Source organism: Stenella coeruleoalba (genome assembly GCF_951394435.1).
Source record: "Stenella coeruleoalba genome assembly, chromosome: 6".
NCBI classification, from domain to species: Eukaryota; Metazoa; Chordata; class Mammalia; order Artiodactyla; family Delphinidae; genus Stenella; species Stenella coeruleoalba.
The window spans coordinates 107,599,537-107,623,295 of NC_137151.1; the positions used below are offsets into that span (position 1 = coordinate 107,599,537).

Here is a 23,759-nt window from a genome sequence, read left to right on the forward strand (position 1 = left end):
ACACCTTGGAGATATTGTAGGTTTGGTTCCAGACCACCGCAATAAAACAAATATCACAATAAAGCAAGTCACACAAATTTTTTGGTTTCCTGGTGCATATAAAAGTTATGTTTATGCTATACTGTAGTCTATTAAGCGTGCAATAGCATTATGTCTAAAAAATGTACATACTTTTATTAAAAAGTACTTCATTGCTAAAAAAGGCTAATCATCATCTGAGCCATCGGTAAGTCATAGTAGTAACGTCAAAGATCACCGATCACCGGTCACCATAGCAAATATAATAATAATGAAAAAGTTTGAAATATCATGAGAATTAGCAAAACACAGAGACATGAAGTGAGCAAACGCTATTGGAAAAATAGTGTCAATAGACTTGCTTGATGTAGGGTTGCCACAAACCTTCAATTTGTAAAAAAATTGCAATATCTACAAAGTGCAGTAAAATGCAATAAATGCAATAAAATGAGGTGTGACTGTAGCTGAAAAGAGCACTTACACAGCCATATGCACACATAAAACCCATAGAACAGATTCTTAGAACAGAGTCCCCATCTAGCAATATTTAATTGAGTTTTCAAATGTTCTGAATTCATCATCACTGTTCACTCTTATTTTATGTTTATCCAGAAAATTACCAGGTGTTCTGTGTTCGAATTTCTGTGACTATGTGGGAAAGGCTAAGCTAGATAAGTGTTAGGGTTCTTGGAATCTGAATCATTACCAAGTGCTTTGAAGAAAGTCTGACAAAAAAAAAAAAAAGGTTTGAGCTATTTGTCAGCAGAATTGGAAAGGACTTAGTGCTCCTTCATCTCTTCTGTTTCCCAAGAATGAAACTAGGAATCAAAAAACGGGATAAAAAAATGGTGATCAATATAAAGAAGGAAAATCGAAGATCCAGATCTTCCAAATTTCAGTTCATGATTAGAACTCAGGTGAAGGTAAATTACAGCCACATCTAGTTTTTCCAATGCTGCCTCTGTCTTCCTTTTTGATATCCTTGTCTCTCTTACATTTTAGGCTCAGAGCACATTCGTATCTGTCACCAACAAAAAATGGGCCCGAGTGTCATTGGAAACAAGGAGAACAGAACTTAAGAATTCTCAACCCCCAAATAAACTCCGACCTCTCCATTTCCTCTGATCCCTGCCAGATCTTGACAAGATCTAGTGTGAAGGTAATTTGTTATTTTCATGGAAGAATTAGGTAAACTTCTGATTTCCAAGACTTGTTGGGCCCCATCAGTGTCTAAGAGAAGCCATTCCTCCAGATCACCAGGGAGAACTGTTCCAAACCAAGTGTGGATAGAGACATACGTATCCAAACCGTCAAGACACCAGCTACTTAGGATACACTAGTCACAGATGGCAGAATGTCTGAAATTGGGACAGTCCTAGTGTTTCTACACCTTCTGGTGCCTCCCCAAACCTCCCCGTTAACCACAGTCACTCTGTGCTTTGTTTCATGATGAAATCTACAGATAAAATAAGTGAAAAATGAAGCCTCCCCCAAAGTAATAAGGAGAGTGCATCTTGGAGAGAAGAGATGCAGAAAAACCCATCTCTGCCTCAGTATAGCTTACGTTCCACGTTTCCGAATTCCTGGAATGTTTTATTTATTGATATTTTCCATGGGCCTAGACCTGGGACTGAAACAGTAGATGCTCCAAAAGTCCTTACTGGCTGAAGGAATCATTCCAGTTCCAGGGCTTGTCCTGACACTTTCGATCACTTGGTCCTTCTGGGTGCTAATGGGTGCTAGTGGGTGGGTGGAAAAGTGAGGCTGAACTAGGTAATCACTGGAGTCCTCTCTATTTGGGATGTTCTACAGTTTCCATACCGAGGGACCTGCTTAGTTAAATGTCTTAAGTAGAGATCTTTATTGTCTCAGAATAAACTAACCTATATATGAAACAGAAATAGTCCTGTTCCTGGGCACACATCAGAGCGTGGGCATGTTGAGTCAAAACAAAAGATCTCTTTTCCAGTTCTGGCTCTATCCTCTGTTAATGTCAAGTTGCCCCCGGATCCCATATACATTGCAGGTAATGCGATTCGAATGTTTCTGTAGGTAAATGAACTTAATCCCTCTCTGCAAGGCAGCCCCCAGTCTGGCTCGGCCAGTGCTCTGTCCTGTTTGCTTTCTGTTCCTCTATGTGCTTCCTGCTCCTTTTGGCACCATTTAGTGATGCTTTTTCACCCTGGCAGCTCCTTCCAGTTGTGGCCAGTGTTCCAGCTGTAGTTTTCTCCAACACTTAGAGAGCCAGGCCTATTGTTCTCCCTCAGAAATACCCTCCCCAGTTGGCTGGCACCCCCTTCTCAGGGTCTGGGTCCCAGCTCGGTGGGTCCCCTCCTCCAGCAGCTCAGCAACCCCTTCCAGAGGGCTGTATTTCCACCCTGTGAGCTCTTCCTTCAAGCTTTAAAGTTTTAATAATTCTAATTCCCACAATTGTTCCCCCAGACTAAGAGTGTTGGATGCTTCTTGTAATTGCTACCATTTCCTTTTTCTTTTGATCTTTGCTACCTTTTCTTAATATGTATTCCCTTTGGCCTTTTCTGTCCTTAGTACTGAGTTAATAATTCTTTACATTAAATTCTTTATTTAAAAATAGCTGATGTGATTTCTGTCTCCTGAGGCTAGATCCCTGCCCTAGAGCAAATGAGCCAGAGGTCACCCCATGAGGCTGTAAGTTCCCAGGCGTGTCAGGCTCTCTGCTTGTGTGCAGGTAAGGTGGCTCCAGTGGGCTAAAGGTAGCTCTGCCTAGGAGAGTCGCCTGTATGGGGCCCTGGGAAAGAAAAAGCACCCCAGAGCTAGAGGAGCATGCACAGAACCAGTAAAAGTGATCCGAGAGGACCTGCATTGAGTCCTAGCGGTTTCTGCTGTGTGGACGTGGAAAAAGCCAGCTTACAACACACAGAGGCTCAGGGGTCAGATGGGTGATTTAGGCAATGGGTGCTCTGGGAGCTCAGGGAAGGCAAAGATCATCCAAGACAGGGAGAATTAGAACGCTTCTTGGAGAGATAGAGAAACAAACGTGGACAGGGCTTTCCAGGCTGGAAAACTGGTGACAAGAATGGTCAAGGCTAGTCCAGGGGCACAGACCCTACCTTAGAGAGATCTTATACCTGAAGCCAAGGAAGCTGCTTGAAGCTTTGCTTCTGTGTGTTGGCATCATATTCCAATGTCATCCTCAAAAGCCACGTACATGTGACTCAGGCACTGCGAACCCCACCCAGCAGGTCCCAGGAACAAGCTGGGGTTGAAACAAAGATTTGCTTGTTCAAGAAAAGGACTGCTTTTCCCCTGGACTAGCTTTAGATCATCCTGGGGTGGCACCCTGTGTACGGGCACCTCCTGGAGAAGACCTTCAACTTGGTTTAGGAAAAAATCTGCCTTTGGTGATAGAATGATGGAGGGTAGGAGGAATTTTGATGTGTGACCTGAAGAATAGCTCCTTCAGATTTCCACTCCATGTCATCTTGAGTTCATTAGCCAAACAACTAAGCACTTGGACACACCTTGTCTGAACTATTCCATATCTCTTCCAGACCTGGCCGGGGACAGTAATTATACATAACCTCCACACATCACAGGTTTTCCAGAAGGGCCTCAAGTGCAAGTCTGTTGGTGTGGGAATAAGAGTCACAGTGGCCTTGAACTACACTGTCAAAAGGCACAGGTCCTTCCTTCAAGAAACCTGTGGTTTAGCAGGTGAAGCTGCCTGATAACTTGGTGCTTTCAAAGCCAATGCACGCGGCTGCCACAGAGGCACAAACACATGAGCGGTCCTAACATCTTTCCTCGGTCTTCGGTGAAGGGGAAAGGGATGGAGAAAGGCAAATGAAGTGTGCGTGGTGGTGTGGGGGGCACGCAGTTTGGAAAAATGAGTGTTGTTCATCTGTCAGAGGGCTGTCCTCGGGCTCGGCAGGCACGTTCCCTTGGGAGGAAGGTTTCTTGGAGAACCAGTCTTCATTCTGTCACCACCACCTTCTTGAGCTCCTCCTGATTTCACATCTTATTGGAGACAGAGAGCATGAGGCAGGCTGCAGAACCACTTGGGTGAGGTGAAGCCCGCATGGGTACTCCCAGCTCCCAGCCCTGCTGGGCATGGATGGGACTCAGGTAGGACCCGCATTTGTCCTGGACTGGGTGGCCATGAGCTGCGGAACCACAAAGGGGGAGGGCTCAGGGGGAGGAAGAGAAGTTCCAAAGACGGAAATGAAGAACATAAAGAAGGAGGCAGAAGAAAAGACGAGCTGAGGAGCAAAGATAGGACTGCAGAGGGGAGAGGCCAAGGGCGGGAGGTCCAGAGCGGGGAAGGCGGGGGCGGTACCAGGCCCTGCTCTCTGCCTCCTGGGGCAAAGAAGGCTGGGGTGGGCTCTGGAGGGACTCCTCAACCCCAAGATTTTCCAGGCTCTGGGTGGGCAGAGAAGGAGGCTTGGGGAGGGAAAGGCTGGGGGCTTTATCCCAGGCTGCCTCTGGGGCCTGGAATCCCTGCAGGCTGGGGAAAGAGGGGCTCTGGGCCCCTTCCCACCTTTGGACCCGCTAGCTGCTGGTCCTGCTTTGCCCTGCAGTCAGACCTATCTCTCCTTCCCACTTGCCTACTTGCAAGCTAGCTGTTTGCCTTTTTTTCCCTCCCCTCTTAGCTACCCCCCTCCTTCTAATTCTCAGAACTCGCTCCTGTTGTGTTCCAGGAAATGGCTGGTGCAACTTTGTAATCAAATCCCCTGAATCTCTTTGTATACAGTTTACGTTCCTCGTCCCTTTCACTGGTGTCCTTCACAGCTGGGTCTGGTTACAGAGAATGACCAGACAAGGCTGGCCCAGGGACTCTCCAGGGATCATGGAGCCTCAGGGAGCTCTCCTTGCCCAGTGCCTGGGGGCCAGCTGTCCTGAGGGAGATGGACTGTGGAGGCTCCTGCCCGCATCTCCAGACCTCATACCCGTCTCCCCCATGATGGTGATGATGGTGATGATGGTGATGATTATGAGCTGCTCTTCCTCAGGGCCCGGCTCCCCACACCTGGCCTGTCCTCCCACACCCCCCCCTCCCCACCTGTCCTGAGTCCTGGCACAGCCTGCCTCCCCAGGCTGACCCTTTCCTGGGGTTTTCAGGCTCTGGAATAGACAGAAACCATGCTTTCACCTTCCTTGGAGAAATCTTTGGTGTCTAACTCAGCTGCGGGCTGCAGTTTCCTTTTCCTACAGCTTCATTGTCTAGATCCTTCCTCTTCTCTGTGGAGGATACTTTTGACCACATATGAGAGATGGGGATGGACAGGTCAGGGCTTGGCAAGGTTTTTCCGTAAAAGAAAGGATAGTAAATATTTTAAGCTTTGTGGGGCCACAGGAGGTTTCTGTGATGGATTCCTTTCCTTTCCTTTTTTGCCACACCGCCCTCCCCAAATCCTTACAAATGTTAGAGAAAAAAAAAATCCTAGTTCCAAGGCTATACAAAGATAGACCCTGGCCGTATTTGACCATAGTTTGTTCACCCCTAGGCTAGATGAACTCGCAGGCGCTTATCTGTTTAAAATGTCTTAAAAATTAGCTCTGGGCCCAGCTAAACAGAGCTGAGCTGATCTCTAATTCCAAGGAGCATCATCCTGAGAGTGTTGACAAGGGGTGCCAGAAGCCAGTGAGTCTGGGAAACAGATCCCTTCTCACAGCATTTCACAGAGCCTTCACTCTGGAATGGGACCTGGTCTCTCCCGAACCAGACTTAACCAGTTTCCAGTGTGTGTCCAGAGAACTCTGTCTTTAAAGAGAATTGCTGGTGTTCTCTGAAATACCCTTGAGGAAACACCTTTATGGAATCTTCTCCCAGTTCTGCTTCTGACTTTGAAGAATCTAATTTTCCTCTGGAGTTTGGACCCCATCCCCAGTAGTAAGTAACACTGAGCTACCTCCTCTGGCCAGGAAGAGGGGGCAGTGGGATATCTGGCTGGAAGACGTTTGGGACTTAATTATTTTATCTTTTATTTTTTTAATTTATTTTTTATTGAAGTATAGTTGATTTACAATATTGTGTTAGTTTCAGGTGTACAGCAAAGTCAAGACATAGAAGCAAGCTAAATGTCTATCAACGGACGAGTAGATAAGAAGAGGTATGTACTGTATACAATGGAATATTACTCAGCCATAAAAAGGATGAAATAATGCCATTTGTAGCAACACGGATGGACCTAGAGATTCTCATACTAGGTGAAGTTAAGTCAGACAGAGAAAGGCAAATATTATATGATATCACTTTTATGTAGAATCTAAAAAATGGTACCAATGAACTTATTTACAAAACAGAAACAGACTCACAGACAGAGAAAACAAACTTATGGTTACCAAAGGGGAAGTGTTGGGGAGGGATAAGTTGGGACTTGTGAGAAGGAAGTGGGGGAGGAGCCCAAGAGCCTGGGATGGGGCAACATGCAGGGATTATTGCCTGGGTCCCATGTGAATGAGCTGAAGAATACAGGATGTTTCTTATCCCCCAGTTAGAGGTCTTGGAGGACTCATTCCTAATCCCTCGTGGAACGCTGGAGGGGGTCCTCCCCCGCCCCAGCACCACTCATGTGGGCACGTGCAGTCAGATGGGAGTAACAGCCCCAAGTGCCTGCTTGCTGTGAGGGGAAGGACATGTTCAAGTCCCAGAGGCCTGGGCGCTGTTCTGGACTCGACGAAGAATCAGCTGTGTAGCACTGGGCACGTCTCTTCTCCTCTAGGGATCTCAGCTTTGCGCGCCCGCAGCAATGTGCCCGGGGCCAGCTTCGCAACGTGTTGGTGACGGTCCAAAGAGAGAAAGCACACGTTTCTGTCAGGATTCTTGCCGAACAGGAGGGATTAGCACTAAGCAACCTTTGTGGGGAGACCCACAGACCCACAGAATGCAGCCTAGGCAGGGGGCTGTGGTCACCCTGCCCATCTCTCCCCCGTGGGCGCTGAGGCTCAGAATTATAACCCACATTTTCTGAGTTCCCTTCCAGGCTTCATGGAGGAGAAACAATGGGAGCAGCATTAGAGAGAGAGGAGAATATGGGCTGATGGAGACAGGAGTAAGGGGTCCTCTGCCCTGTGGCTGTCACTTGAAAGCATGAATAGCGATGGGGTGTGGGGTGTCTGGCTGCCAGGTCATCGCTCCACAGGGACATTTGTGGACTTGTGCAAGGCCTGGGTGTGAGAGCCAGAGATCTTGCTGGCAAATCAGAGGGCAGGAATTGGGTTGCCAGGTTTCCCCTCTGTGTTTCAGGTTGAGGCTGGGACTGTGGCAGCAGGTGGCTTCGGGTATAGCCTAGGTGACTAATAGCAGCTGAGGTAGCACTGGTCAGCCCTGTGGGGCAGATGGCTGTGGACAAGGTTCTATTCTGATAGGGCACCACATGGGGGAGAGGCCCCAGGTGAAAGGTGGTGAGTTGAGATTTAAAAAAATGGATCTAAGATCTTCATCTTCAGGGCAAATATTCTGCTCAGATCTTAAGTCCAGGGAAGATGGCAAAGAGAAGGGCACAGAGAGGTGGAAACTGGGGGCAAAGCTGAGAAGGAGGAAAATCTTTAGACAGGTACTTAGGGCTTTGGAGTGAGTGCACGAATTTTCAGAATTTTCAGGATGAAGTCTTCGACTGTTGAATGTGATTCCAGGGCAATGGAGAGAACAGAGCGGCCCCAGCAAACGTGCAGATGAAGCTGGGCATTCCTCTGCCTTTCAGGGACTCGGGGAGCTCTAGCGCAGGAAGGGACTTCCTTAAACACTACTTGGTCCAACCTCCTCACTCCACAGTTGAGGAAGGTGAGGCCTGGGGAGGCCCTGCAGCTCCTCATTGATAACACCTTTGTGCCCAGGCTGCCTTCGACTAGGAGAGATGCTCATCCTTCCCCTGTTAGGGGCTTTGTTGGGTGTAGGACCTCTTGGGATCTTTGTTTCCTAGGAGCAGTGAGGGAGATGGATTGGAAGGATGCCCGAAGGCAGGGGCTGGGGTGGGGTTGGGCGCTGGGCCCATAGCAGTTGTTCTCTTAAGTGTGGTCCTTGAACCAGCAGCATCAACATCACCTGGAAACTTGGTAGACATGCAAATTCTCAGTCCCTCCCTGGCCTACTGAATCAGGACCTCTGCGGCATGGGGCTCTAGCTGACTGATATGCCCAAGGGATGGAGAGCCACTGGCCTAGGGCATTCAGGTGGGGCACTGAGGGAGGCCCGGCATCCCCACCCTGATTGGAAACCACTTGAGACCCCCAGTAGAGCCAAAAGGAGGCTCTTGAGAGAACTCTGTTCTGCTTTGCCCTTCCCGTCAGCTACAGTGTTCCTTAGGTCTCCTTCCCACCGGGCACATCCCATATTCACCCCCCTGGGCCCGCAGCCTTAACTGCTGGTCCCAGATGAAGAGTGAATTGACCTAATCAGTCTGACTTGACTGGCTGGCTCCCAGGAGGCCTACTCATGGTGCCACCGCCAGAAATGGAGCAGCTCACGTGGCTGACCCCCTCCCTCAACCCCATGGGCCCTCCTCGCCACCACCATCTCTCCTCCAAAAAACGCCAGGCCTTGGTGGTTGGACCCTCTCTCCTTCCCAATCAGCCACCAGCAACTTTATTCCCAAGAAAGATAAGGGTGACTATCTAGGGTTTCTGTGAAAATCACAGTGGCAAAAGCGTCTATGTCAAGGGTGGGCTGTCTGATGGGTAGTTGCTAGGGGAGAGGAAGAGGAATTGGACTGAGAAGATCTCAGCCTGCCACACAACAAAACAATGCGTCTTTATATCTTTCAACAGTGTTGCAAGATAACTGACACTTTGAATGACTGCTAATTCTCTGCCTTTATTGGGGATTTGGACCATATTTGAAGCCATGTCTTTGCTTATTATTATAATGCTTGGTCAAGTAACTTGATAGGGCAGGGTCTCCCCACATTGTGAAGAGCTCGAATCAGGCTCAGAGACATTTGTTGACTTTCCCCCAGCATCAGTAGGTCCTTGGCTGGAGCAGGGACCCCGAGACCCATTTCCTGGTATTGTGGCAGGAACCAGGGCTAATGCCCATAAAGCCCCATCTGTGAGGGAGGTCGGCCGATAGACCAGATGTGTCACCCAGATGTTCCTCCCAGGCTCAGCCTGTGTGGCATGATGGCTTTAGCTAAAAAGATTTTTAATCCTTGGGAAAATGGTTGTCATTCAGGGTTGGCTCAGAGATGGGCAAAGTCTGCTGTGAGCAAAACCAAGAAGGAGAGCAAAAACAAAACCAAAAACAAACAAAGAGGGGTTTCCATGAGATCCTGGGCAGCAGCTCAGCGCCGAGGTGGGGTTGTGGCTGGGAGTGAGGGAAGGCAGGGCCTCTCGAGTTTGTGTAGAGGCTGACAGAGTGCTTGTCTGGGGGCCCTTGGCTGTGCTGCTGACCACAATTTCTTCTCTCTGGGCCTGAGTGTTCCTCTCCATCTGCCTCCCTGTTCCAGACCTGGAAGGTAGGTAGACCCCAGTGTGTGAGGAGGAATATCTGGTCAACTGTCAAATTCATGGCAAAAGCAGAGAATGGATGGTGGGAGATGAGTTTGGGAAGGGACTGTCTGGATGTCTGGAGGGACCAGAGTCAAAGCCCGGAGCTCTGGGTGTGTTGGAAATGTGTTTTTCTTTCTGGGTATCAGCTGAGTCTTCTTGTACAGTCTCAGTACAGTGCAGAGGGGTCTTTCGTGGTTGAGGCAGGGAGGGGCCTGAAGCCCCATCCTCTCACCTTTTCCATCGCTTCTCTCAGTGACTTCTAAGCCACCTTGGAGGATCCCAGGGTTCCATGGAACCCAGTTTAGGAACCCCTGGGGAAGTTTAAGTTATTTGGCAAATTATTAGGCAAACTGGGAGCCTCTGTGGCTCAGTGCGAGCTGAGCTCTGCTCCCTCGAGAGTCCAGCCAAGCTCTGCTCCCTCGAGAGTCCAGCCAAGCACAAATGGTTGAGAGGCCTGTTTCTTTGCTATCCCAGGCCTGCTTCTCCACAGCCCAGGGGTCGGCCCTGCTACTAGAAAGGCAGAGGTGGGAGTGTCTGCCCAGGGCAGGTGCCACCACTCGCTGGGGGATCCATTTCCTTTGGGGGCCAGGGTGGGGAGGAGTGGGTGTGGACAGTGCAGAGAAGTAGGCACTAAACCAAGAAGAGAAGCTACTTCTCTGGACCAGCCTTTTCCTCCTCTGGTTTTCTTTACTTGGGTCTCCACCACCCAGACTTTGAATGTCAGACCCATGGCTATTCACACAAGGACCCACTTTTTCCCCCTTCCATCCATAATGCGAGTTTGGCAAACAATGCAGCTTGTGACCCCCTACTAGTGACTCACAGCACCCAGGAGCCGGGGTCCTGAGGGCTCCTGCAAGAAGGAAACTTTTCCTTACGTAACCACACCTCACGTTTCTTCAAGAAGCACCTGTTCAATAGCCCTAGGGATTAGGTTCTGGAAGTTCTTTCTTACACTGAAGTCAAGTCTGTTTACTCCACCAATGGGGGCTCTTCTTTGCTGTGTATTGTGTCTCTCCCTTAATGGAATTCAATCTCTGCAAGAGCGGGGACTTTGCTCAGCTGAGAACAGTGCTTAGCGCACAGCAGACAATCAGTATTTGTCAAATGGCAGCATCATGGTGGTCTGGGCGTCAGAGAAGGCAGCTGTGTGTACCGTGCCTTTAGCTGTGCTGTTCCTCCGGCCCGAAACACCCTCCCTGTTCTCTTCTCCCCCCATTCCATGCTGATCGCGCCTCTCTGGTCTCTGACTCACCTCGACTATGGAGTCTTCCAGGCTACTCACCACCTGCCACCATCCGTCCTTGGCCGCAGTCCCTTAGGGTACCTGTCCTACTTTATCAGCCCCTGCTTACTTGGCTTTCTTCTCTGGGTAAATTAAGGCGAGTGGGTTCCATTCAGGGAGCAGCCTGAAGGCTGAACTCTGATGATGCGGGCCAGTCTGGCATGGGTGCTGAAGACACGGCCAACTCCAGGCCCTGTGCTCAGGGGCCCGCTGTCTAACACGGGGGCAGCTCCTACTAGGTCCCCAGAGCCACTTGTTAAATGTTCAGGGATTTTCCAAGCTGGTTGTCATCCACAACCTTTTGCTAAATCATGGTTGAACGGCAGCCACAGGCTTGCCACAGATAAGAGTTTGGCAACAATCTACAAATGCATTCTTTGAGAATCATTTGGCTAGATGGAATTTACAATAAAGAGTATTGTATATTTTGTTATTATTTGTAAATTGTGTGCTTTGTACCAGCAAAATTTATTTTATTCATATTTTTTTCTAGAGAGCCGGTTGTGAAACCTTTGCCAGCACCCCACATTGGGACAGCTCCATGTTCAAGGCCCTTATTAGAGGAGGGTCAGGTGCTGTGAAATCAAAGAGAAGAGGGATTTGGTTGGTCCTGTGGATTGGAAGACTCGACGTGAACTTAGAGAATGGCTACTGGGAGGCCCACGGGCTTGCTCACAATCACGGACCTCACTGGTGGCAAAATAAGGTCTAGATCCCCATTTTCTAGCACTTGTCCCTCTAGTGTTAGCACACCAGCCTCTTCCATGCTCTCCTAGCCCCCGGGATACCCTGCTCCCTTTCCTGGTTCTCATGGGCTGTGCAGATGTCCTCAACCTCCCCTGGCCTTTCCCAGGCTAGGGGAAGGGGGAAAGGAGGGGAAGGGGCTCACTTGGAGGCATTCTGAGGCACATCTGCCACAGCTGTGCTCCCTGCCGTCCAGACATCCTTCAGTCACGCTCTGACAGATGCATCCGAATAAATCAATTCACAGCAGGAAAGGGCTTGGAGAGTTCCAGGTCTAGTGAAACCAGATCTGGTCTGGAGGGACGGAGAGAAGCGATGTCTGAGGGAGCCAGGATGGGCAGGCCCCAGGCCAGACCTGGGTGCTGGTGCCCTGATGGGAGCTGGAGAGGCAGCTCCCCAGTGGGGGTCTTTCTGCAGCTCCCCCTAGGGCCCCTCTCATCCTCTCCTCCCTCGACTGGACTTTTTTGGAGCTGTGAATCGGATGGGCCCCGTGTGTGAGAACATGCAGCTGGCCAGCACCCGCCCAGGTTCTCAGACCTGCAGCGCTGGAGTCAGCATGGCAGCCACCAAAGGGCCGCAGGCCCAGGTGGGTCCCTGGGTCATGAAGGATGGATGCCAGGCTTGGGCTGGTTCACCTGTTGACTGGTCAGAGGAATTTGAGGCCCACTGTTTTCCAATCACCAGAGTTGGGTAAGAAGACCTGCCATGTTCACTGATGTATGTCCCTGTGGTTGCCGTGTGCTCCAAGCAGGCGTACAGACAAGCACTGGTTTTATTTTCAAGGCACAAAGAATCACAGATATTCCCTCCCCAGGAACTTCCTTCTGGGCCATCACATTTCCTTTTCTTTTGGGTCACGAGTACAAGGGCTTCCGTCACCTCCTTCAGTGACGGGTCCCAGCAGCTCTGGTCCCTGTGCCCACACCTGGAGGGTAGGGCTCTTTCTGTGGTCCATCTTTCCAATCTCTTTAACCATAACTACAGCACATTCCTTTTTATTATGGGCTAAAGAGAGCTTGAGCTTAGGGTAGCTTGCCCCGGCTCATGCGACTTTGATTTCTCAGATTCAGAGAAAAATGAAGCCCTATTTCTCCCCAACCTGGAAATTGCCACTTGTGTTGGTGGGGGAGTGACAGCAGGGGAGAGGTGGGTCCTTCAGGCTCATGGGCATCTCAGAAGGGGCAGCTGAAGGTTGGATCCAGAAGGCATGGCCCAGGGTCCAGGGTCCTGGAGTCCAAAGCGATGGCCAGAGCAGAACTGGACGGCCAGCTTGGGAACGCTCATTCCAGGGCCACAGCCAGCTCACTGTCTGTCCTCTTCTTGTCCAGGCCACTACTTTCTAGCCAGGAGCCACAGGAAACAGACCTGTCTTGTTTCTCACACCCTTGCCAGCCTGCTGGGAGCCGATGTCCGCCAGAGAGAGGCCAGGAGCCAGCAGGTGAAGGGTGCCCCCAACGGATGCTTACCTCACCCAGCTGGCATCAGGGCTGACTCAGAGGACAGGGTCTCATATCACTGCTGGTTCCTGTGCCCCTCTTGACAGTTACCTCTCCAAAGACAGAGCAGGCCAGCTCTGCTGCACCTCCATAACGGGACCTGACTGCACCTGGCATGCCGGCATCGGCAAAGTCCAAAAATAAACGCTATCGCCCGACCAAGATTTGAAATGAGACTAGCGGGGGTGGAAAATGGGCAGGTCTGATGGCAGCAGGTACTGCTGAGGCCAGAGAGGGGCGAGAACTATGCAAAGATCGTCAGAGGCCCTTTCTTCCCTCATCGGGCATCCCCTACATGACAGCTCCCTCCTGTTGCTTCCCGGAAGAAACAAGAAATCCACCACTGGGTGGATGTGTATTCCTATATGGTTTCCAAGTAAGGGCTCACAGAGAGCTGTGCTGAAGGTCATCTGAGAGCGTGGGAGGGAGCTGGGTGGGGATTGTCATCTCCATTTTAGACACTGAGAAGCTAAGACACAGAGGTTCAATGATGGACCCAGCTTGTAAGAGGCAGGGCTGGTTCTAGGACAGGATACTCTGATTCCTCATTGGGAGCTCCCTCTTCTGTAGCAGGTTTTCTCCCCACCACTCCTTTGTCTTGTGTCCCATGCTTCATCAAGCGCCCGCTGCTTTAGGTTAATATAGACCTGATAAACCAATCCACAGCAAGGCTTTATTAGATATAGGCAATGTGGATGGTCAGCAAGGAGATACTTTCGAGTGGGTTACATGGTGGCTTTTAATATAGAATTACCAGATTTAGCAAATAAAAATACAGGTGCCCAGTTCAATTTGAACTTCAGATAAACAATGACTTACTTTTTAATCTAAGTATGTCCTAAATATTGCACAAGACTCACCTTATACTAAAAATCTGATATTCGGATTGAACTAGGTATTCTGTATTTTATCTGGTAAGCCTATTTTAATAATCCCTAAACCATGAGAACATCATTTTCATTACTGCCAAGACCAGCTCTATATTAGAATATTATAACTTGCTAGCCAAGGAAGATGTCTTAGAAAACAGTTGAGTTTCTGGGTGGATTTGAAATTAATTCCATGGAATTAACTAGGGGATAGGCAGGGAAGGGTTGAACTAAAAGCCTTAGGATCTGTCCTGTTCATGCAACTATTGCATTTCCAGCCATTGGCTTTTATGGTCCCATAGCGCTTGGATGCTCTGTTCTGTTTTTGTTTCATTTTGTTGTGTTTTCTACTCTTTTTTACCTTTGTTTTTCAGTTTAATCTCCATTGATCTATCTTCAAGTTCACCAGTTCTTTCCTTTACTGTATTGAGTCTATGGATGAGTCAGCCACTGGCTTTCAGCAGCAAGAACCAACTCTCCAGCAATGGATGAGGTTGTAGCTGTGAGGGACTGACCATAAGAAAGAACCTTCTGTGGTGGAGGATGTGAAATTGTCGCAGGGAAGATTGAGGGAATCTGATCTCCGACACAGCTTATATGGCATCCTGTGGGGAGGGGGTGAGGTTCCAGCCCGGTTGAGTCTTCCCTAGCACAAGCATTGCATCTGCTGTGGTTTAGAAGTGAAGGGAGGGGTTTTCTTGCTGTTTTTCCTAAGGTGTCAGGGCAAATCTCACATGGAAACTGGGCAAAGCCCTGAACCCAATAAAAGGTAAGTGGGAAATGAAAAACATCAGGAAGAGTCAAGGTGAGAAGACTTCCACCCTTAAAGAAAAGCCAGCTAGATCTGCTGGCTTTTGAGGCCTCTAAGCCCATGGCCCCATAGTGAGTACAGTGCTGGGACAGGGAGCCTTGCAAAATGAGAAGGTGCTAGAAAGTTCCTGGAGATAAACTGTCCACATTGTTTTTTTTTTTGCGGTACGCGGGCCTCTCACTATTGTGGCCCCTCCCGTTGCGGAGCACAGGCTCCGGACGCGCAGGCTCAGTGGCCATGGCTCACGAGCCCAGCCCCTCCGCGGCATGTGAGATCTTCCCGGACTGGGGCACGAACCCGTGTCCCCTGCATCGGCAGGCGGACTCTCAACCACTGCGCCACCAGGGAAGCCCAAACCGTCCACATTTTAGAGATCACAGACACCTGGTTCAGGACCATAGGTGATGTGTTTTGCCCACATTTATGAGTGCCTACAGTTATTGAGGTAACATCTATGCTGGTAACTCTGGGGACTATAATGTTAAATAGGGCTCAGTCCCAGCTTTATGGAACTTTTACTTAAGAAGCACCTGGAATGCTTCCCCTAGATCTTTGTACTCATAGCTTTTTTTTTTTTGTCTGAGTTTCAGCTTAAATGTCAACTACTATGACAGACCTTTCCTACAAGTCTAACCTAGTGTATCCCCTCCCTCATTTCCCACTCTTGCAATCATCAAGACCTAGTATTTTCTTGTTTATTTATTGTCTTATTTACTCACTGACTCTCATTCCCTTCTAGAATATGAGCCCCAGCAAGGATCTGTCACAGGTTTCCTCCTCCTGTCCCCTGCTGTATTTCTCTTGTCTGACAAATAATTGGTATTCAATAAAATTTATTTAATGAATGAACAAAAGGAAAATTCTTTGGTCATAGTTTTTTGCTGCTATACAGTGGATTAATATCTGACCTAAAGAGAATTCCAAAACTCCTTTTAACATTCTGCTGTGTTTTTGTCCAGTTTCTTGTTTAACAACCTAACAAGCATTATGCAAAAACAGAAGGCAGAATAGTCTTAAGACTGTGAGATTTTAGAAGACCGTGTCAGTGTAATTCTTTTTTTACAGTGACTAATACAGCAGGACTTAATGGATGATTTACTGACTGATTGTTTAATTAAAGTTTAAGCTCAGAGAGGCTCTGACACAGTGGGACATTCCTTTGTGAACCACTATTCCTCTCTCTCCTCCAGTTGTTCTGAACACGCATTCTGTATGGTAGATGAGTGCTTAGTTCCTGGAAGCCTTAAAGAGCAAAGAACATGAATTCACACAATACATATACAAGGGAATATATTTATCTGATTGAAAAAGCTACAACTTCATATTTAAAGAAGGCAATTTACAGCATGCTTTGTGAAGCATATCTCTTACAGGAAATGACTACAGTTTTAGACACCCAAACACATAATAAAAGCCAGCAATGTTGTCAGTTCTGTTAAGTCTCTCTCTGAGTGCCTGGCTGAGCTGTCAGAGGAAGCAGAGTCCTTTGCAGCTTTAAGGTCACAGGTCCTGTGTCTACAGGTGCTGGGGTCACAACAGAATTTAACCTCAGATCTTTCTAAGCTAAACAGACCTGACTTTCTGTTCAAAAGTAAGGACAAATGAGTGTGCTGGGGGAAGCAAGAGAGAGAGAGAGAGAGAGACAGAGACAGAGACAGAGACGGAGACAGAGAGACAGACAGGCAGAGAGAGGGAGAGAGAGGAACAGAGATAGATGGACAAACAGAGAGGTAATTGATTAGTTCATTCAGTTATTTATTCTATCACATTTATTAACCTCTTACAAAGGCTAGACATGTTACTAAGCCTTGCAAGGCCTGGCAAGATGAAACAGATATGGCCTCTGACCCTGCACAGTGGTGCTGAACAGGGAAAGGACACAGGTATTGGAGTTGGTTTGGAGAAAGATAACAGGCTTGGATTGAGATATATTGGTCTTGAGTGGCCAGCAGGACATTGAACTGGAGGCTTCCAGCCATCATTTTGGCTCTTGGCCCATAAATACAACTGCCTAGACCCACAAATCTTAGCTGATGCTTCCTCTCGGACATTTTGAATTCAACACATCCAAAGCTGAATTTCAGCCCTACACACACTCCTCCTCCATGTTCCTGCCCTTGGAACAGCACTGCCGTTTGCCCAAGCCTGAAGCCCGGGAGTCTCTTTGACTTGTCCATCTCCCTCGTGCTCCATTTCCCACTCACCGAATCCCAAGACTTTTCGATTTCATCTCCAAAATGTCTCTTGAATCCTCACCTTCCTTCTTCTCTCTGTTTGAAGACCCGGTTTGGACTTCTATCATGTCCCATCTGGCCTCCTGCAACAGCCCCTCCTCTCACTGGTCTACCTGCCTCCACTCTGGCCCCTTCTCTCATTCTCTCCCCATCAAACAGCAGCCAGGGTGACCATTCAAAATGCTAGTCCATCTTGCCAGTGCCCCAGGTAACATGCCTCAGTGGCCTCCCCTTGCTCTCGGGAAGATGACAAATGTCTGACACCACTTCCAAGTGTTACTGACCAGGATGCTGGGCCTCCTTGATCTATAGAAATTGATCAGAGGCCAGAAAAGAAATTCAGGCAAGGCTTTATTGGGGCCCCTGCTGCACCAGGGGGGAGTGAGAACAAACAACAGGGGGCAAGTTGGTTCCTTATATGGGGTGAGGGTAGGGCTGGGTCCAGGGGTTGGGCTGGAGCGGCGGCTTAGGTGGTTTGCCCACCCTTTTGGTGGGATTGTGTGCAGGGGGCATGCACAGTATGCTGATTTTTCTCCCGACCCCCTGCTTTTGCTCCCGGCTCTTCAGAAGTGGCAGTTGGTCTTTTTTGGTCTTTTTGTATTTTGTGGTCCATAATTTGCCCCAACTGCGCATGCATGACATTATTTTTAGTCCCTTATAGTTTCTTTGTATTTTATTGCTTGAGGAGACCTTTGTCCAGGTGTAAGTACTTCAGCAAAGCGTCCCAGGCCCCAGGTCCCAGCCTGTCTCACAAGGAACACCAGGTCTGACCCTTCAGGCTTGTCCCCTGTCTGCTTCTTTATTTTCTCTGTTTTAACGACATGAACTTTCTTCAGCCCTGTGCTTGCCTTTCTTCTTCTTCTGTAAGGCTTTTGCATATGCTGTCTGTAATAGGCAGAAAAATGACCTCCCAAAGATGCCCATCTATTACTCCCCAGAACCTGTGAATGTGTTAGACTCCATGGCAAAGGGGAAGTAAGATTGTAGATAGAGGGGCTTCCCTGGTGGCGCAGTGGTTGAGAGTCCGCCTGCCAATGCAGGGGGACACGGGTTCGAGCCCTGGTCTGGGAAGATCCCACATGCCACGGAGCGACTAGGCCCGTGAGCCACAATTACTGAGCCTGCGCATCTGGAGCCTGTGCTCTGCAACAAGAGAGGCCATGATAGTGAGAGGCCCGCGCACCGCGATGAAGAGTGGCCCCTGCTTGCCGCAACTGGAGGGAGCCCTTGCACAGAAACAAAGACCCAACACAGCCATAAATAAATAAATAAGTAAATAAATAAAATTAAAAAAAAATTAAAAAAAAAAAGATTGTAGATAGAATGAAGGTAGTTAATGAGCTGACCTTAACATGGGGAGAACATCGTGGATTATCTGCATGGGTCCAATATAATCATAAGCCTCCTTCAAGGGGGAAGAGGGAGACAAGAAGGTTGGAGTGACTTGCTGAGAGAAGGACTCAATCCATCCTTGCAGACTTTGAAGACTGAAGGGAGCCACAAGCTGGAGAATGCAGGCAGCTTCCAGGAGCTAGATGAGTCAAGGAGCCTACAGAAAGAAATGCAGCCCCTCTGACACTTTGATTTGTGCTCAGTGAAATCCACGTCTCTCTTCTAATAGAAGTGTATGATAATAAATGTGTGTTGTTTCAAGCCACTATGTTTCATTTGCGGTAATAGGAAACTAACACCCATGCTGTCCCTTTGCCTGGAATGCACTTCTTTCTCTTTGTCGTCTAGTTAACTCTTCAGATTTTAGCCCAAGTGCCATTTCCTCAAGATCCCCTGTCTAGGCGACAGCCCCTTCTATAATAGACACTCATAGCTTTGTCCTCCTCTCTTTTTTAATCATTTGTTATAATTCCATTATGAGTGTGTTTATGTGAGGTGCAGCACTGTATGCTGGTTAAAAGCACAGATGGACAGATGGGATTGACATGTACACACTGCTATATTTAAAATAGATAACCAACAAGGACCTACTGTATAGCATAGGGAACTCTGCTCAATACTCTGTAATAACCCAAATGGGAAAAATATTTGAAAAATAATAGAAAAACAAAACAAAAAACAGACAAACAAATACCAGAGGAATTGCTTGCAAGATCTTCACATATTTATTTATTTCTATTTACAGATTTCTACATCGAGCTTCTAATATGTTCTAAAACTTTCATGTTCAAGCTATTTTAATGTTATCAGTCTCATAAAACAGATTTAAGGCAGACCTGAAAGGGAGACTTTAAATAAATGAAGAACACCACAGCTAGATTCTAGCTACTTATCTGGTCATTGCTGAATTTTTGAGACACCAATAACTGGCCAGTTAATTGATATCTTTATTGATAAAAATAAATAACATGATTTAGGAATTAAAAAAAATAACACACAGCATAGATGGACCCTGGAGCTTAATGGCCTGGGTTTGAATCCCGCTTCCATCTGTTATCTGTGTGACCTTGTACAAATCATTTAACCTCTCTATGTACGCCTCAGTTATCTCGCTGATAAAACAGGAATAATAATGGTATCTCTCTCATAGCACTGTTGTGGGAGCTAAGTGAATTCATAAGGTGCCCAGAGCAATGTCTGTGCTACAGTAAGTTACTTGGAGGATGTGCTCTCAATGTTGATTCTTCCCTGCAACATGGCATCTTTTCTCAGGACAGGGATGGAGGCTACTTCTTGCCATTTTATTTGACACCCACAGGTTTGACACATTGTAGTAGGTGATCAGTATATATATATATAAAATGAATAAATAAATGAAAGAATTGGAGCTTGGGAGAGGATGGGTCTGAAAATACATATCAGATATGACTCTTTTCCCAAACTGGTGACACTGAAGGCAGGATTTCTCAACCTTGGCAGAAGTGACATCTTCAGTTGGACAGTTCTTTGGTGTGGGGACTGCCTTGTGCACTGTAGGATGTTTACCAGCATCCCTAGTCTCAATCCACTAGATGCTGATAGCACCGCCCTCCACACCACTTGGGACGACCAAAAATGCACCCAGACATTGTCACATGTGCCTTGCGGTGGGGGGCAAAATCACTCCGGGTTGAGAATCCCTGCTCTAAGGGTGCAACTACCACCCCAAACAGAAAATGTGAGCATGGGAGCCTGTGAGTGCAGTGCTGACCTTGGCCTGGCAGGACTCCAGGGGTACCTGCTGCACAGACCCCAGTGGCTTATCTGCACCAGCTCAGACACTCAAGGTCTTCGAAAGTAAGAGAGCGATTTGGTGTGAAAAGGACTGTGGGCCTGCCCTTCTTAAAGCCACAACATAATCATTTTCTGAAAGCAGGAAGGGTTTATCTCAAAGCAGATTGTTCTTGAACTTTTCAGAAGACAGATTTTCATGCTAATTTAATGCCAGAAAGATTTGAATAAATGAGATGAAAATTTTGGATAAACAGCTGACCTTTACCTTTGGCTTCCTTCATTATCAGCTTGAAAATAAAAGGAAACCTACCCCCTTTTTTCCCCATAAAGTGGTCTTCTTTAAATTCTGTTTATTCTCAGAAAAGGGTTACTTGGGTAAATCCTGGCTGATAAACAATGTATTTCCTGTATTGAGGGCAGAAATGGGTGACTGAAGGAGGTGGTGAGAATCTCCTCTCCAGAGAGTTTCACAAAAGGATTAGACTTGATAGAGGTGGAGACAGACAGGTGGAATAAATTCTAAGCATCCTTCAGTCTGGGGGTTCTCTGTGGGTGTATGTCTGGGCTGTGAAGTTCAGCAGGACAGGGCAATGGCCAGCCCTTAGGGACGGAGAACCCACATTCTTCTCCATACCACTCCTTACGCTTGACCTGTAGGACTTCAGTAGAGAAGAAAACTAAAAACAGAGCACTAAAGTGAGAAGCCAGGTAATTCTGACTTCTCTAAAAGGGGTCTGGAGAATGAATCAAGGGCAAAGTCAAGGGGCCCCAAGGAATATCAGGAAAAACCAGTTTCTCCACTTTCTCAGGCAGCTGGAAGGATGGGGAAGATAAGCTGAAGTTGCCCAGGCAGCTTGGAAGGAAAGGAACACAGAAATAGGACTGAGTCTATTTTTAAAGTGGAGGTGGAGCCAGGTTAGCAGGGCAGGTCCTGTGCCCCCAAGAGAGGCCTGGTGATGGGTCGCTGTCCTCGGGAACCAGTCTCCCAGACTGCATTTATGACTGTCCAGAGGAATCCAATGGAAGTCAGCAATACAGGAACTAATCTCATGCCCAATTACAGATTTATGTTTTACATGTCCTTTCATGTGACAAACGCCAGTTGTTAATGCAGTTTCTTTGTCCTTGCAAATTGGTGCATTGTAGGCGGGGAGGGCTTATGTGCAAGCCATAGGACTGGTGCCAGGAAGAAAATGAAGTGCAAAAGCTAGATCCAGAGAGAGGGGGTCCTGGTAGGAAAGTGAATGGAATCTCAAAAGGTAGGACTGAGGACACAAAGGTGATTATAAAGGCCATGGGTTGCTTTGTGAAGGGAAGCTGTGGCCAGGCTGATCACCCAGGTAAAACAGAACTTAGAGATCAGGGAATCCAACAGGCTCATTTTACAGATGAGGAGAGGAGGCCAAGAAGGGATATGATTTGCTCAAGGCCAAACATCCGAGTCAGTACAGAGATGTCATAGAAGCCAACTGTTTACAGTAGCCGTCACCTACCACACTCTCCAGCCTTGTTGATATTCCACCCACTTAATCTAATAAACTATACAAAAGATAAGGAGTAAGTTGTAATAATTTTGTTTTGCTTTTTTGGGGATAGTAATTTGTCAGTAGAAATTGTCAAGAAATTATAGGATTCTTTGCAATCAATAATTCACACATTATTTTCCTGTGTAGTTAGTTTTCTTTTCAAAAAAAAGGAATAGTTGTTTGTTTAATATATATATATATATATATATATATATATATATATATATATAGGTATATTTACCTCTATAACATATTAAGATCTTGCACTTAGATAGGCTTGGCTTGTGGAAAGGGAACTTAGATCAATTTTTTTTCATGAAGAATTTTCAATACATGGGGCAGAAACTGCGACATTCTTCCCTCTAGTTCTCCTTGCACTTGAATTCTCTCTTTCTTAGAAAGTCAATCAGAGTGATAACAATATTTCCATTGTACTTGCCCCTGGTCAGACCTCACATGGACTATACAATTGATCTCTGGGCATCATATTTTAGGAGAGATGCATTTAGACATTTAAAAAGTTGGTTGAAAGAGGAGGTGAAGGGGAGGAGACTGAACTGTTATCAGGGATGTGGGAGGAGACCCAGAGTTTGTAGACCACCCCCTCCTCCTCAAAGCCTGTGTATTTTTATTGATTGATTGATTGATTTAGTGACACCAGAGTCAAATGCTGCCAAAAGTCAGTTGGAAGCACTAAGACATGTTCTTTGGATTTTTGAAGTTGGGAGGACACAGATGAACTTTCAGTAGGAAGGAGATGAAGGGATTCGGGAGAGCTGAAACCAGGGTGCAGCATATTGAGGGGTATATGAGAAGAAGGATGGAAGTAGTTCAATTAAATGCTATGGTCCTTTCTAAATCTGTAACTTTATTCTCCGTTTTTACAATAATTTACTTTCCCTTTAAACCCACCTGTTGAGGGTCTTCAGCATTTGCTCTGGTCAAGAAGATGCCACAGCATCGTGACCTGTATCCCTTTCTTTCCCTCCATACAGATTGGTCTTGAACCAACTTGCTTAGTCTGGATTCAAGTCATCACTAGACCATCCAGTTTTGTTCTCCAAAATACTCTCCTGAGAATTAAGGATGCTGGATACGACCTCGTCCTCTACCACATCTCCAAGGTAGGGTCCCATCACAAGATTTCCTTAGTAGCCATAAAAGCTGAGCGTGTAAAAAGAAATACCGCTCTGGAGACCCATATTTCAAAATATTCCTCATCGTGGAATCATAAGTTTTAACACGGTCTGAAAAAGTTCTAACGTGAGACCCTGATCTTTTATCTCCATAAGTTTCTTCAATTTCTGGATAACTTTCTCTGATTCATGATCCCAGAACCAAAATATCTTCTTACATTTTAGCTCCTTTATCCTCCTCTCCCCATTTCTAATTCTCTTCTCCTTTCTTCTGTCCTTGTCTTCCTTTCATTTTCCTCCTTTCTTTTTTTTTTTTTGAGCTTAATGGCAAATATATATAATTCTCAATAAATAGAGAACTACTATTTTTGTAGTTCTTAATGATTTATTTGTTACATTTAATATTCAGGAGGAGCCTTTTTGTTCTCCAACAAATAATTAAGTGCAAGTATAAATTAAGATTTATACAATAGAAAAACAAAGGAGAGCTAATAATAGTGTATCACAATGTAGTACATAAAAGTAAATAACTGGTTACTTCACTGTTATGGTGCTGGGAAGTGTAATGCCTTCTTGAGTTCAGGTGCCATGATTATAGCTATATTAATCAGTTGGAAATGGATTCTTGGCTATGTTGATTTTCCTGTAATGTGCCTATTATTTATTGAGAATCTCTACACCATAAGAAGTATTATCAATTCACGCAAGTTTGAACTACTCATACAAGCATTGTGTGCAGCTTCTTTTTTTTGCCATCTTATATTTGTTTTTATTTTATTTATTTTTTTATACAGAAGGTTCTTATTAATCTATTTTATACATATTAGTGTATATATGTCAATCCCAGTCTCCCAATTCATTCCCCCCCTACCCCGCTTTCCCTTCTTGGTGTCATATGTTTGTTCTCTACATCTGTGTCTCTATTTCTGCCTTGCAAACGAGTTCATCTGTACCATTTTTCTAGATTCCATATATATGCATTAACATATGATATTTGTTTTTCTCTTTCT

At 46.7% G+C, this 23,759-nt stretch overlaps 1 long non-coding RNA gene across 1 annotated transcript; it reads left to right on the top strand.

Annotated features, from left to right (window-relative positions):
* The first annotated feature begins 1,012 nt into the window (after positions 1 to 1,012).
* Positions 1,013 to 13,287, top strand: LOC307187897. Its single transcript, XR_013828716.1, has 3 exons — positions 1,013 to 1,177; positions 6,035 to 6,107; positions 11,262 to 13,287. It is a non-coding gene; the product is annotated as an uncharacterized lncRNA (long non-coding RNA).
* Positions 13,288 to 23,759: the final 10,472 nt, after the last annotated feature.